General features: G+C 42.1%; 1 protein-coding gene across 3 annotated transcripts in view; it reads right to left on the bottom strand.

The window, feature by feature from the left end:
• Positions 1 to 14449, bottom strand: part of RASGRF2 (Ras protein specific guanine nucleotide releasing factor 2) — an 89234-nt gene that overhangs the window by 57245 nt on the left and 17540 nt on the right. The window lies entirely within an intron of this gene.

Here is a 14449-nt window from a genome sequence, read left to right as displayed (position 1 = left end):
ATAGATACTGCCTCTGTAATTTGAAAATTCTGTTTTATGATGTGTAAGTTGCCTTCACAAAAAAGGCAACCTATACACATTACTAAATAAATAAAACAAACAAACTTCATCAGCATCTCTCGTTGCTATTAATCACATCAAGCATAAAGGCAGGAAGATTCTTTTCGAACGGCAACTGTCCTTGTTGCATCATGGTTTCCCAGAAAAATCTAAAAACTACTTAACTAAAAAAAAAAATTTTTGTAACAGGCTGTCAGCTTTGAGGTTACATGCAAGCTGGTGTGGGTAAAAGTGGAACATAAGCACCAGCAGGTTTATGCTTAGAATAGATATGCTCTTCATATGCAACTGTCTTGGTGTTACTGCCTTTATATTATTACATTTTAATGAACATCAGAGACACTATGTACCAATTAGACCCTGTGAATGAACTGTATTAAAATGAAGCGATTCATGTGTTTCTGAAATTATTATTTCCTAAATTATGCTAAAAGGGTGCTTAACTAGCATCTCTCAAAGCGAATTAAAAAAATGGCATATATTGTCATTATAATGCTAAAAGGTGAACCCCAAATGAATGGTGCATGCCAACCTTGACGACAAAATTCACCCCACCATGAAACCATCTTTCATTAACTTAATTGCTTTCTGACAGTCACAGATGATAAGCTGATGTTCCTTCTATGGGAACTAATGACCAATACGCTGTCTCTCTCCTGCCTTTGAAACATAACAAGCTATGGCTAGTGAGAAATGCAGAGATATGGTGTTATGGCAGTGAACAGCTGTTCTTCGGATAGAGTGGCAAACAGATCTGAAAGTTAACTAAAGGTGAAACACTTTGAGACACACTTGTTTCCTTTAGAAAGCATGATGCAGTCTTAGTAGTTGTGTACATAAAACAAATATTACAATGATACCATCTTAAGTCTCCATGCAATCCAAACTAAACCTGAAATCATCAGCACTCAAGAAAGTGTAGGGAAGGGAGCAGGAGAAGAAAATGAAAATATTATAAAATCCCCACCTTAAAAAAAAATTATTACTCAAAGGGTTGTATCACACAATATCAAAGAAAGCACGTATAACAGTGGAGAAAAACCATTAAAAACCTCAACACAGAAACAGAATGCCTGGTTTGCGTTGAATGCTAAACCATTGTTTAGTGCTACAAGGACAGGCCTGAAGTGTAGGTGGGTTCCCACAAGGCAAAACACAGTGATAACGTAGGGTTACCAGACGTTCCTGGTTCCCAGATTTGCAAATCTGTCCCCGGATAAATTCCGTCCCCGGAATGTCCCCCGATTTGCAAATCTGTCCCTGGGAAACATGGCAGCGGCAGCCTCAGCAACCCGGAAGCGTAGCTGGCTCTGGCTGGCTTCAGGAGCTGCTCGCTGCCATGGCGCCCGCCACTTTTCCTCTCCGGAAGTCCCCATATGATGTGTCTTGTTCACAACACATCATATGGGGACTTCCGGAAACGAAAAATGGTGGGCGCCACGACCGTGAGCAGCTCCTGAAGCCAGCCAGAGCCAACTGTGCTACTAGGCTGGCTCCGGGCTGCTGACTGCCGCTGCCACTGCAGAAGGGGAACCGGGGACATCCGGCGGTACAGATCTCCTGCCCCCTTTGTTTTGACTGATCGGGGGAGGCTCGGGAGTCGTGGCGGGTGGCCATTGCCCAGGTTTTTTAAAACTCTGCACATGTATGTTTCACAGGGTGTGAAAGAAGGGCTTTGTACCTTTATAAATATGCTTGTGTGCTTGGGCCCAGGGTCTTTTTGCCTCACCATCCCCACTACTGACTCCCTGTTGCTACTCAGCTTCAAAAAAAAAAAAATGTGTCCCCTGATTCATTGAAAAAAATCTGGTAACCATAGATAACATCGGCATTAGATCAATTTCAGTCCGGTTTCCGTCCTGGTTTTGGGACGGAGACGGCTCTGGTTGCCCTAACAGATGATCTCTGTAGACAGCTGGATCGAGGCGGGTCAGGACTGCTGATCCTTTTAGATTTGTCAGCAGCCTTTGACATGGTCGATCATGATCTTCTGGACCACCGCCTCGCAGACGTGGGGATACAGGGCATAGCCCGTAACTGGCTGTGCTCTTTTATCTCTGGTCGGGGACAGAGGGTGGCACTAGGGAGGAAAATGTCGTCGCGCCACTCCTTGGTGTGTGGAGTGCCGCAGGGCGCAAGTCTCTCCCCGATGCTTTTTAACATCTTTATGCGCCCCCTTGCCCAGATTATCCGGAGCTTTGGGCTGGGCTGTCACCAATATGCTGATGACACTCAGCTCTATCTGCTGATGGATGGCCACACCGACTCGGCCCCGAACACACTGACCAGATGCTTGGAAGCTGTGGCTGGATGGTTTCGTGGGAGCCGATTGAAACTAAATCCTTCGAAGACAGAGGTCCTATGGCTAGGTCGGGATGGCATGGAGATGAGGGACCAACTCCCTTCTCTTGCGGGGGCCCAATTAGTGCCATTGCCTGCCGTTAAGAGTTTGGGTGTAATCCTTGATGCCTCCCTTTCCATGGAGGCGCAAGTTACAGCAACAGCCAAGGCAACATTTTTCCACCTTCGCCCCAACAAGCAGTTGGTCCCTTACCTTTCCCGCCCCGACCTGGCCACAGTGATCCATGCGACGGTCATCTCCAGGCTTGACTACTGTAATTCGCTCTACGCGGGGCTGCCCTTGAAGCTGTCCCAGAAACTCCAGTGGGTACAGAATGCTGCAGCGAGGCTCCTCACGGGGTCTCTGCCATGGGAGCATATTCACCCAGTGCTTTTCAAGCTGCACTGGCTCCCAGTGGAGTACAGGGTCAGATTTAAGGTGCTGCTTTTGACCTTTAAAGCCCTTCACGGCCTAGGACCCTCGTACCTACGGGACCGCCTCTCCTGGTATGCCCCACGGAGAGCCTCAAGGTCCATAAATAACAACACCCTAGTGGTCCTAGGCCCTAAGGAAGTTAGATTGGCCTCAACCAGAGCCAGGGCCTTTTCAACTCTGGCTCCGGCCTGGTGGAACGCCCTGCCTCATGAGACCAGGGCCCTGCAGGATCTGATTTCTTTCCGCAGGGCCTGTAAGACAGAGTTGTTCCACCTGGCCTTTGGCTTGGAGCCAATTTGATTCCCTCCCTCCCTTTCTTTTTTCTTTTCCTTCTCCTCCTGCGATGAGGCTACATTTTAATATTTTAATGTTCCATTATTTTAATGTTGTATTTTATTTTTGTTTTTAAGTTGTAATCATTCATCTTGTTTTTATTATTGCTTGTAAGCCGCTCTGAGCCCGGCCTTGGCTGGGGAGCGCGGGGTATAAATAAAAAATTATTATTATTATTATTATTATTATTACCGCAATAACATTTATTGAACCAACAGAACTGGACAACAGGGGCAAAGCAACCGCTTATATACCTTCCTGAAGGCCTGGGCCACTCCCACTCCCAACATGATTGGCCGTCTAAACTTCCAAGCTGCAAATCATGACTCAGAGTTTAAGGGCCAATGGCAGAGGCTCAAATCCTGAAATGTTCTGTGATTGGATATCATGTATCAAATCAGAACACAGGAGCTCTGAATCCTTAGTGCAGACTCAAGCTCAGGCAAACACAGACCACTGAATACGTACATAACAAAGTCTCCATAAGGCCAAACAAAAAATGAGGCTCACACAACTCTCACTCCTCTCTGTTCCTCCCGTAAGACTAGTGGGATAATTTCTGCCAAATTTAGCTTTGCTTTCAAATAAATATGTACAAACTAGATATCCTAGTTTAAAACAAACAGTTTAAGAAGTCAGCTTCATAACTCATGGTTTGAAGTTGGCTTGTGTGAAAGAATTGGACTGTTTAAAAAGAAACAATGATCTTGTATAAAGTTTGGTTTGCGAATTACATGGTTAACTTGCTTCCTAGAGTCAACCTTGGCTGGCGGATAACCACTTCAGCATGTGGTCTGCAAAAGGGATTAAGGCAAATGTGTACTTTTTAATGTTGGCTGGTTTGTGGTTTGGTTTATACACACACACAAAAAAAAGATAGCTCAAGGTCACAGTTAGAGAGGTACTTGCAAAGGCAAAGTCTTGGAGGTTCTCAGGAGAAAGTGAAGATCAGACCTGAGGTGGTACATTGAAAACCAGAAAGAGCTGCTAACCAACATAAGATCCTAAGGATTCTGACATTTGCTTAACAGAATTTTAGCTCATAGGAACCGTTTTGGATAGGATCAGCTAGATGCATATTCTTATTTATTTTCATTTTTTTTAATGCATGCATGTAAGTATTCAGATGTAGAAACCTTTTTCCTAAGAATAATCCTCCCCACTTTAGTTTTATGAACCAAGTTTAAAAGATTACTCATCACAAGGTGTAACCAAAAACAAACTCAGGAAACCCTAAAAGTGACGCTCCAGGTTCCACAAAAATGTGGCTTAATCATGAATTACCATTATGCTTGGCCACTGTGAGAACAAGATGCTGGACCAGATGGGCCATTGGCAAGATATATGCATGTATATGATCCAGCAAGCTATATGCATGTATATTTTCATTATATTCATAAGAATGTAATAAAACTTAAGAACAATATAAAATATTGTCAAGTTTAACTGTATCTCTTTAAGAAAAGCATTCCCTACTGTCTCACTACTGCTATATTCTACTATATGTTGAATCTTTACCTGATTTTAGTACTTATCTACCATTGCAGCTGTTAAATTATCAAAAAACCTGTTACCCAAAAAACTCTCATGCACCGATGTAAAACAAATACACCTAATTTGCTTTTGGAGCTGAAAGTTATGTGCTTAAATCAATCAGGAATGATTAAAAGAAAGATTTAAAATGAACACAGCATTCTCGCTATGATTATTGAAAGGTAAAAATCAATTACCAAAAAAAATTGTACTAATAAAACCTTTCATAACCACAAGATCAGCTTAAGTCAGTAATTTCCAAACATATTATTACTACTAAGGGGATGCACCAACTTATGAAATTCATCAGTCTACCACTGACTGAGAAGTGAAACTCTCTTAGCATTTTCTTGTGCAGCAAACTGTCAATATGTGTTATTTTTTACTCACACACAAAGCCTCTTGGTTTCACCACTTGAGAATTGATAAAATTCCCACAACACTGATTTAGACTGCCATAAAAATGATTTAGAATGTGGTACGAAATATTTATAGCACTAAGGACAGATTCACATCTTCAGCTACTGATTTTCACCCACAAAACATACCTCTAATTACAAGATAGGTACAAACAATATAGGAGTTCGTGTTCTACTTTTAGTTCAAGAGCCCATAACATGTTTGCTGCCCTGCAAGTGATGTCATGTCTAAACACTGCAACAGATGAGCTTTTTGCATACACATTCTATAAATGAGTCTTCCAGGTAAGGAATCTGGGTGGCTACTGTTGGAGATAGAGAGATGGTTTGGAAGTAGAAGTTAACCCTGACAAGTATTGTATTGAGTATGCTTGCTCTCCCCTCCCCCTTCCTCCTGTTGTACAGTATGGACTTGAGGAGGAGATCAAGAACCTAGTCCAACCCCCTGCAATGCTGGAATCTCAACATGTTGTTTCCCATCCAATTTGAAACCATACTGGACCCTGCTTAGCTTTGCAAATGTGCTATCAGTTTTGTTGCTGCAGTAGAAGGGAACAGACATAACTTTGTAGAACTGTGTCTAGAGAGTGAGTCAGACCTAAAGTAAAAACAGTTCCAATTTTGTTGTGGGTAGCAGGAGAGAAGATTTCCCTAAGATAATTTGGAACAAGTAACACAGAAACCACTCACATTCCCGCCCCGAGGTATGTAGCTAGTTCCAATAAGTCCTTCAAAAGTGTAATTACAGCTTTATTATTACAGTTATTAATTCAATTTATACCCCATCCTTCATACTGCCCAGTGTGGCAGATACAGCAATGATAAGACATTAAAAGCAGCAACCAAAAACATACTTAAAGAAGAAGTTAAAAACATTCTACCAGTGTCTTTCAGTCATCAAATATCTGGGGAATGTTTTTCCTGGTAAACAATAATAAGGGAGACAAATGCACTTCACTAGGCAGGGCAGTCTACAAACAGAAAAGGCCCTATCATGGCTCCATACCAAGTAGGCAGGGCTCAATGGAGACAACACCAACAAGCCTCACCTGCCGGGTGATGTTGAGCACGGCACTCTTTTAGGAACTGAGGTCCCAAGCCATTTAGGGTTTTACATTCTAGTACTAATACCTTGAATTTGGTCCCGTAGCTCAATGGCCGCCAGTGCAGTCCTTTCAGGACTGGTGACAGAGGGTCCCATCAGGCTGCCCTTCTTACCAGCCTAGAAGCCACATTCTAGCTTCAGGACAGCCCCACATGGAACACATTACAGTAGTCCAGGCAGGAAGTTACTAGAGCACAGGCAACTGTTGTTGAAGAAACAACTGAAGCTGGGAATAAGCACTCCTAGCCACTTGAAACCACAGTCACAAACTGGAATCCATAAATACTCCCAGACAACGAACCTGTTGCTTCAACAGGAGTGTGAACCTTCCCAGACCAGGTTGTGCACCCAATTCCCAAACAGAGGGACAACCAACCCACAGCACTTCCGCCTTTTAAAGATTCAGCCTTAGTTTATTAGCCCATTAGGGTAGCTCTATTATCAAGAAATTGGCCTCACTGTTTTTGGTAAGCATGCATAGGATGACAACCTTACAATAGTAAGAATGGCGGAATTATGTTTAAGATGATGAACTAAGAAAGGAAATCCCTAATTAACTGTATTTTCAAAACAATATAAAGTAGTAACTGATATCCAGTATGAACAGTAAAAAACAAATATATGGATGAACCTACAAATGCACTAATATTGTCTTATCTAAAAATTGCCATGGAAATAGTTGTCACTTGTTTGACAAATTATTCAAGTACTCTCCTAATGGAGACACATTTTGAAAAGGTACATGAGAGCTAGAAAATGCTAGGGAGGTATTCTGAGAGGTGTTTTGTTTCTATTAGTCCTCAGGAACCCCCCACCCATTTGAAGGATGCATTGCCATAAATATAAGTTTAAGACAGATGATTCATATTTTTCAAGATTTTTACACAATCAATGCTGTACTTTTTCTACAAGCTGCTTCAAGCAGTGCCAAAAAGGTGGGTAAAATGAGCAATTTCATGCCTCCACACAATTACTGGGAGTTAGGAGAAGAAGTCAGAAAAACAGTTTGTGTAAGAGGCAGCCTCCACTCCACACCAGGGTCAGTCCAAGGGCAAAGAGCAAGATGGCATCACTTCCATCACCACCACCAGTTTGTACTACACAGTAAGCCAAGCCATGGTTTACTGGGACTATGCAAATGTGTGGGCTCACAGTAAGCCATAGTTTGGCTTAGCATGTCATGTAAACCAGGCCATTGTTAGGAAGTTATTCCCAATTGCAATTTGAACATGTTTGTATCGGTCCCACTCTGGACCAAAAGAAAATAAATTTGTCCGGTCATCTATGCGACATACCTGTTCTTTGAAATTAGTCATCTCCTTATGAAATTAAAAACGAATATATCCAGATTTAGATTATGTTTTATTGCACTGACCTAAAATAAACTGAGCATAGGATTACTCACATTCTAAACACAAATTCTGCATTTTGCAAAGGAGTAGAAAAAACCTTAAGTAAAGGCCATGAAGAAAAGCTTGAGCGTATTAATTTAGAATTTCCCATTGATTTTTTTGTACAGAAAACTTCAGGCAAAACAACAAATAAAAGAATCAACACTATTCAGTTCAATGTATTCTTACTGTGTGTTTAACTGGAACTTTAGCAGCCATTCACAAGAGAAAAGGCATACACTATCTTTGAAGTCATAAAATGTAGTTAAACATGGACTTGCCCTCCAGTTGGGCAACATGTTGACCTCATATGGCTACAGAGTAATACTTTCAACCTTTAATTTCTGCAATTTTCTTTATGATCATTAAATGATCAAACACCATGTACAGCAGCATTCTACCCTGGGAAGATCTTGTGGCACTTTTCAAAATCTTAGGGGGAAAATATAAAAAAGGAAGCAGCCTGGGACATGAAATCAACATTTCTTCCATCTAATTAGTGAATTGGTTTCCTGATATTAGTAGTTGTATACAGAAATGCATCCTCCAGTATTACATAATAATCATGTGCTTCCAAATACCAGCTGCCTAGGGAGCTCTGCATGATCCAGCACCCTGCTGCCATTCCTTAGCTTCTCCTGCTCCATGCAAGCTGTGCTGGAGGGGAAGGTTTGCTTGTTTAAGCCATAAAACTGGTTTATGCATCAGGATGTGTACACAAAAATTCTGTGGTTCTTTAACATCTGTTAAAGTCCTATCCTTTTATTTGACACTGGTAATATCAACCACACTCATATGTTATTGTCATCTGTTTCAAAACTGAAAAAGCCAGCTTGTATTTCTTTGTCTTACCTTTTTATATTTCAGCCTATGATCTGCTTCATAATACTGTAATCTTAAAGTCAATAAACCATGATTTATTGACTGAAGAAGAAGCTTTGTGGCTACATATACTCTCCCAGCTTCAGTGCTTCTATCCTGGCTTACTAAACCACCATTTCCCATGACGTCTGAAACAGGAATCACTGGTTTAATAGCTGCTTACAAACCAGGAGATTATCAATTATAAAGCAGTGGTGAGGTCAGTTTAGCTGTTTGGATGTCACAGGAAACTATGGTTTAATAAGGATTGAAGGGTGCAAGCAAGTGCGTGCGTAAGAGAGGGACATGGAAGGAGCTTGCACTTGGGCCAATCAACCATGAGAACAAAATTGTCCTTGTGGGTGCAACATGAATGATACAAATTTATATTCTGAATTGATTACGTACAATCTATAATATATCTGAATCATTATGGATCCTATCAAAAGAATGTGAAATTTTAGTGTTGTTTTCCCTTTCTAACAATGGTCCTTGCAAATGTCAAATTAATTATGTGTACAAACATGTCATGAATCTAATTACTTTCTCAATATACAGTCACTCAAAGTAACATCGTCTTAATTAACTTCAGTTTGCCAATTAAATGTGAGAAGGGGAATTTCATCATAATTGGCAAAAGACCATATGGAACATGAGTGTCCAGCTCCTATGGGGAAGGGGAGAGACACAACAAAGGTTTGATTAAATCTACACAGAGCATGCCACATGTGGCAACAGAGGGATCATCATAGAACCCACATGGAGGTCTTTCCCCTTCTTCCAGCCCCTCAGTGCATGCAGCTGGGCATGCATCCAGCCAACTGGCTATTAACATGAATGCTCACTTCCTTGGCCAAGTGGAGGAGCCAAGCTAGTTAGGAATGTGGTTGCATGAATAGACTGGTCATTCCCAATAACACTAGGATGCAGTGCCTGTCCATATAACTATCTACACACATTGTGGGTGAGGGATAGGAGGAGGGTCCCATTATGCCATATGTCAGGGGTGATGAACCTGTAGCCCTCCATCAAAAGCATTGACCATGCTGGCTAGGGCAGATGGGACATGGGATTCCAACAAGATCTGGGGGGGCCACAGGTTCTCCACCCTTGTCCTGTGATGGCCCATCTCGGCATGGCTGCTACACTTGCAGTGGACTGAACTAAAGCCTTTAATCTTTATGGATGAAAGAGTGTTTCTCACTATAACATCCTCAAATCTGCCCCAATTGGTTTAATAATTCTGTCAAGTTTAAAAACTCTTAACATAAATGATTCTATTATGTTATAATGAAATAAAGCAAATATTTTACTGTATGCTAAATGTTAACCAGCAGCATAACTGCACCTGCACAGAGTGCACTGATACATCTAGTAAGAATTTATAGCAGTTTCATTATATTACCATTTCGGAAGTAATTTTCTAAATGTACAGTAATAGTAAATAAATGCACTCAAACGGGAATCTCACACTGGGAAATATGCCACAGCCATAACATTTTACATCAGGAACAAGAACTGAAAGTCAAGTATGCTGTAAAACTAGGAAACCTATAATTGCTATGATTTTAAAGGATAGGACGTGCTCAAATTCCAATTACTGTTTAATGGTAAACAGAATTCTTTTCAGAGTATAAAGATAAACCAAACTTTTATGTCTTTGAAACCCTGAAAAGTAATCTTGCAATGCAAGCTTCCACCAAACACTACCATTAAAAGCATATAAAGACCAACGTATTTTGACCTAGGAAACTGGATTCATGGCTAAGCTAAAGAGTGTGACACTCACATACATTCTTTCAGCACATCCAATGATCCCCCTTTCTGTCTTTGATCAAATGCAGTTGGGACTATGGGGTTATATCCACACTCCCCAAAGGCACACCCTCTGTGCTTGCTCCAGTTAATTTTCTTCATTTATATCCCACCTGCCTTCCCATAATATAATTCAATATGGCATCCACAGGGTGACCAGGTGGCCTCCTATCCATGCATTGCTGGACCTAGACCAGCTGAACTTTTGCTGGGTGACAGCTTCATGTTCTTCTACACCATGCCTTGGGAATGAACAGCTTTATGATGCTGATGATGGTTTAATATGCTCCAGTATTATTCCTGTCATTTCTTATTCCACTTTGCTCCCTCAGCTTCCTTTACTATCTGGTTCTTTCCTCTAATTCTTCTGCTTCTTTTTCCATCAGGATTTTCTTTTCTCCCTGAATTACCAATTCTTTGCAAACCTAAGTGGTCAATTCCTGCAGCCACCATCTCCCCTGGATTTAAAATTGTGGGATTTCCGCCATCATAATAATCATTATTATTATATTTGTACCCCACCCATCTGACTGGGTTGCCCCAGCCACTCTAGGCGGCTTCCAATATATATAAAAACATAATAAAACATTAAATATTTTAAAAAAAACTTTCCTATACAGGGCTGTCTTCAGATGTCTTCTAAAAGTTGTATACAGCGGTACCTCAGGTTAAGTACTTAATTCGTTCCGGAGGTCCGTACTTAACCTGAAACTGTTCTTAACCTGAAGCACCACTTTAGTTAATGGGGCCTCCTGCAGCTGCCGTGCTGCTGGAGCACAATTTCTGTTCTCATCCTGAAGCAAAGTTCTTAACCTGAAGCACTATTTCTGGGTTAGCGGAGTCTGTAAACTGAAGCGTATGTAATCTGAAGCATATGTAATCCGAGGTACCACTGTAGTTACTTATCTCTTTGACATCTGGTGGGAGGGCGTTCCACAAGGTGGGCACCACTACCCAGAAGGCCCTCTGCCTGGTTCCCTGTAACTCCACTTCTTGCAGTGAGGGATAGATCTCAGTGTCCGGGCTGAATGATGGGGTTGGAGACACTCCTTTAGGTATATAGGGCCGAGGTCCTTTAGGGCTTTAAAGGTCAGCAACAACACTTTGAATTGTGCTCGGAATCCTACTGAGATTCAGTGTAGGTCTTTCAGGGCCAGTGTTATATGGTCCTGGTGGTCACTCCCAGCTATTACTACTTACTATTGGCTGGGTGCCTGTGCTTTTTAATAGCAGAAATCAACAGGGTTTGTTTTTTTAAGCTATTGCTGTATCTCCACACTTGAAAAAGCCTCATTTCTTGAATTCTGAGTACAAATAGTGCCTCTATGAAGCATAAATCTGGCCTCCATGAACACTCCCCAGGTGTTGGGAGTGTTGGGGACTACTGCATAAGAACATAGGAAGGGCCTGCTGGTTCAGGCCAATGGCTCATCCAGTTCAGCATCCTGTTCTCACAGACCAACGAGATGCCTGTGGGAAACCTGCAAGCAGGATTCAAGCACAAGAGCCCTCTCCCCACTGTAGTTTTCAGCAACTGGTATCTAGAAAATGGAGGTAAAACAGACATCATAGCTAGTAGCCACTGATAGCTTTACCCTCCATGTACAGTGGGACCTCGGGTTAAGAACTTAATTCGTTCTGGAGGTCCGTTCTTAACCTGAAACTGTTCTTAACCTGAGGTACCACTTTAGCTAATGGGGTCTCCCGCTGCCGCTGCACCACCGCCACGTGATTTCTGTTCTCATCCTTAACCTGAGGTACTATTTCTGGGTTAGCTGAGTTTGTAACCTGAAGCATCTGTAACCCAAGGTACCACTGTATTTCAAATCCTCTTTTAAAGCCATGCAACTTGCATGAACTTGCTCATGTTGACAGATGCATACATGTATCTGCTGCCTGTCATATTTCTCTACAATGGCCCAAAACAATGCAATATTCCAGGTAAATAAGATACTGGCTGTCAGGACAAAGACAACAGGTGAAGAAGTTCCACTGCTGCTGGAGAAAGCCAAATCCATCCTTAAATTGCATGAATGTAATGGAAGTTCAAACCCATTCATACCAGTTGACTACAAAACGCACTGTTTCTGAAATGAATGGAAAATAAACTGAACAATTACCGTATTTTTCGCCCTATAGGACACACTTTCCCCCCCAAAAAAATGAAGGGGAAATGTGTGTGCGTCCTATGGGGCGAATGCAGGCTTTCGCTGAAGCCTGGAGAGCGAGAGGGGTCGGTGCCCACCGACCCCTCTCGCTCTCCAGGCTTCGCGGACCTCTCCGCAAACAGAGAGAGCGCTCCCGCTGCTTGCGGAGAGTTGCCTGCATGCTGAAGCCTGCGCGCGCTGAGCTCAGCGCGCCCAGGCTTCGTGGACCTCTCCGCAAGCAGCGGGAGCGCTCCTGCTGCTTGTGGAGAGTTGCCTGCATGCCGAAGCCTGTGCGTGCTGAGCTCAGCGCGCCCAGGCTTCGCAGACCTCTCCGCAAGCAGCGGGAGCCAGCGCTGGGCTCCCACGGCTTGCAGAGAGCTGCCTGTTTGGGGGCTGGGGTCGGGGGAAGCTCGGGCCTCCCCCGCCCCAGCCCTGCGCCTGGGGGGGGGGAATAATTTTTTCCCTTTTATTTCCCCCAAAAAATCTAGGTGCGCCTTATGGGACAGTGCGTCCTATAGGGCGAAAAATACGGTACCCTTTCATTCAAGTTTTCATCTATTCCAAAACAAATGCACACTGCTAATTGTCAGTGGCTGAACAAGAATAGGAGCCATGTTTTTCATCACCATCTAAATTCACTTCAGACTCAGTATTATCTTAGCCTTAGGAATTTCACCATCTTGGTTGCACCTCATCACAAAGATCTTCGAATTAACAACCTCGACAAAGCTCAAATTATCCAGATTCAGTAGTGCCTACTTCTTCTTTCTCAAGTCCACAGCTTCATCAGCTACTCTCTTGTTTGCTTCCTAACTTTCCCCCTCTTCCTCCTCCATTTTCTTTTTTCAACAAGGTATGATGTCAACATACTGCTGCTGGTTATACACCACATCTCAGCATGCACCCAGCCACACCTGACTGGACTCTCCTTTAGTTTGTTTGTTTGTTTTTTACTATCACTTTCCTCCCCTCCCCTTCTTTGTTCAATACCCCGAAAGAGTGTGTGTGAGAGAGAACACTATTGGATGCCTATTAATACAAATAAATAATATGGAAACACCAATGTATGAACTAAAGCTCCAATTTGAACTTGGAGCGCCACATTATAGAATTTATCTCAGAGGAGAAATCTTGCAAGTTACACCCTCATTAACGTCACTAACAGTTTTTCCTGATATACACGACAGCATGTTTTTTTTCCTTACATGTTCTTGGTTTTCTTATCTATTGCATTAAAATATTCATTAAAAAAACCCAAAGGAACAAATTTTGGGAAGATTTCCAAAAATGTTACACTTAGCAAAATTGTTTTAGAATTGTTTGCCTATCTTTCACATTGTTTTCTCCCCATTTACTGGCAAAATTTCTCACAGTACTCCACCCCGACCATATCCTTCCTGTTCGGGGTCAAATAAAAATAGCCTTGAAGTCAGATAAAACTTCAGGGCATGTATATGAAAATGCTAGGTGACCACACTTGTAGTTCAGGCACATGGACTAAAAGAAAAACAATTATTTCCAGTACCACTCAGAATATGGAAACACCACAAAAATTTTAGTGCAATCCTAACCATGTCTACTCAGAAGTATGTCAATCAGGGTTACATTCAAGTTAGTAGAGTTAGGACTACAGCATAAATCTGTGTGTGCATGGTATTACAGTCTGTACCTGCAATTTCCCTACTTGCCTCTAACCTGCACTTCAGTTTTTACCAAAATTGTTTGTAAATGACTATTGTTTTGGTAAACTTGTGCAGTATGAAAGGAATACTCCTTTACTCGCACTAGACTTTTAAACACTGAAAAGAGAGATTTAGAACACCATCAACCAGATTTCATGTGTGAGTGGCTTATTAATTCAACTGAACAGGTGACCTTCTCAGTTAATTGCACCCTTGTGATCCTTCCCTTGACTTTAAAATCTCCATTATGTATCCCCTATGAAAATGAAGTTTTTACATTCCTTTAGGTGCCATAATCCAGTGAGCAAATCTCAGGGAGTTCTCTTA

The sequence above is a fragment of the Podarcis raffonei genome, chromosome 11 (genome assembly GCF_027172205.1).
Source record: "Podarcis raffonei isolate rPodRaf1 chromosome 11, rPodRaf1.pri, whole genome shotgun sequence".
NCBI lineage: Eukaryota > Metazoa > Chordata > Lepidosauria > Squamata > Lacertidae > Podarcis > Podarcis raffonei.
This window is presented reverse-complemented; position numbering and strand designations above follow the sequence as displayed.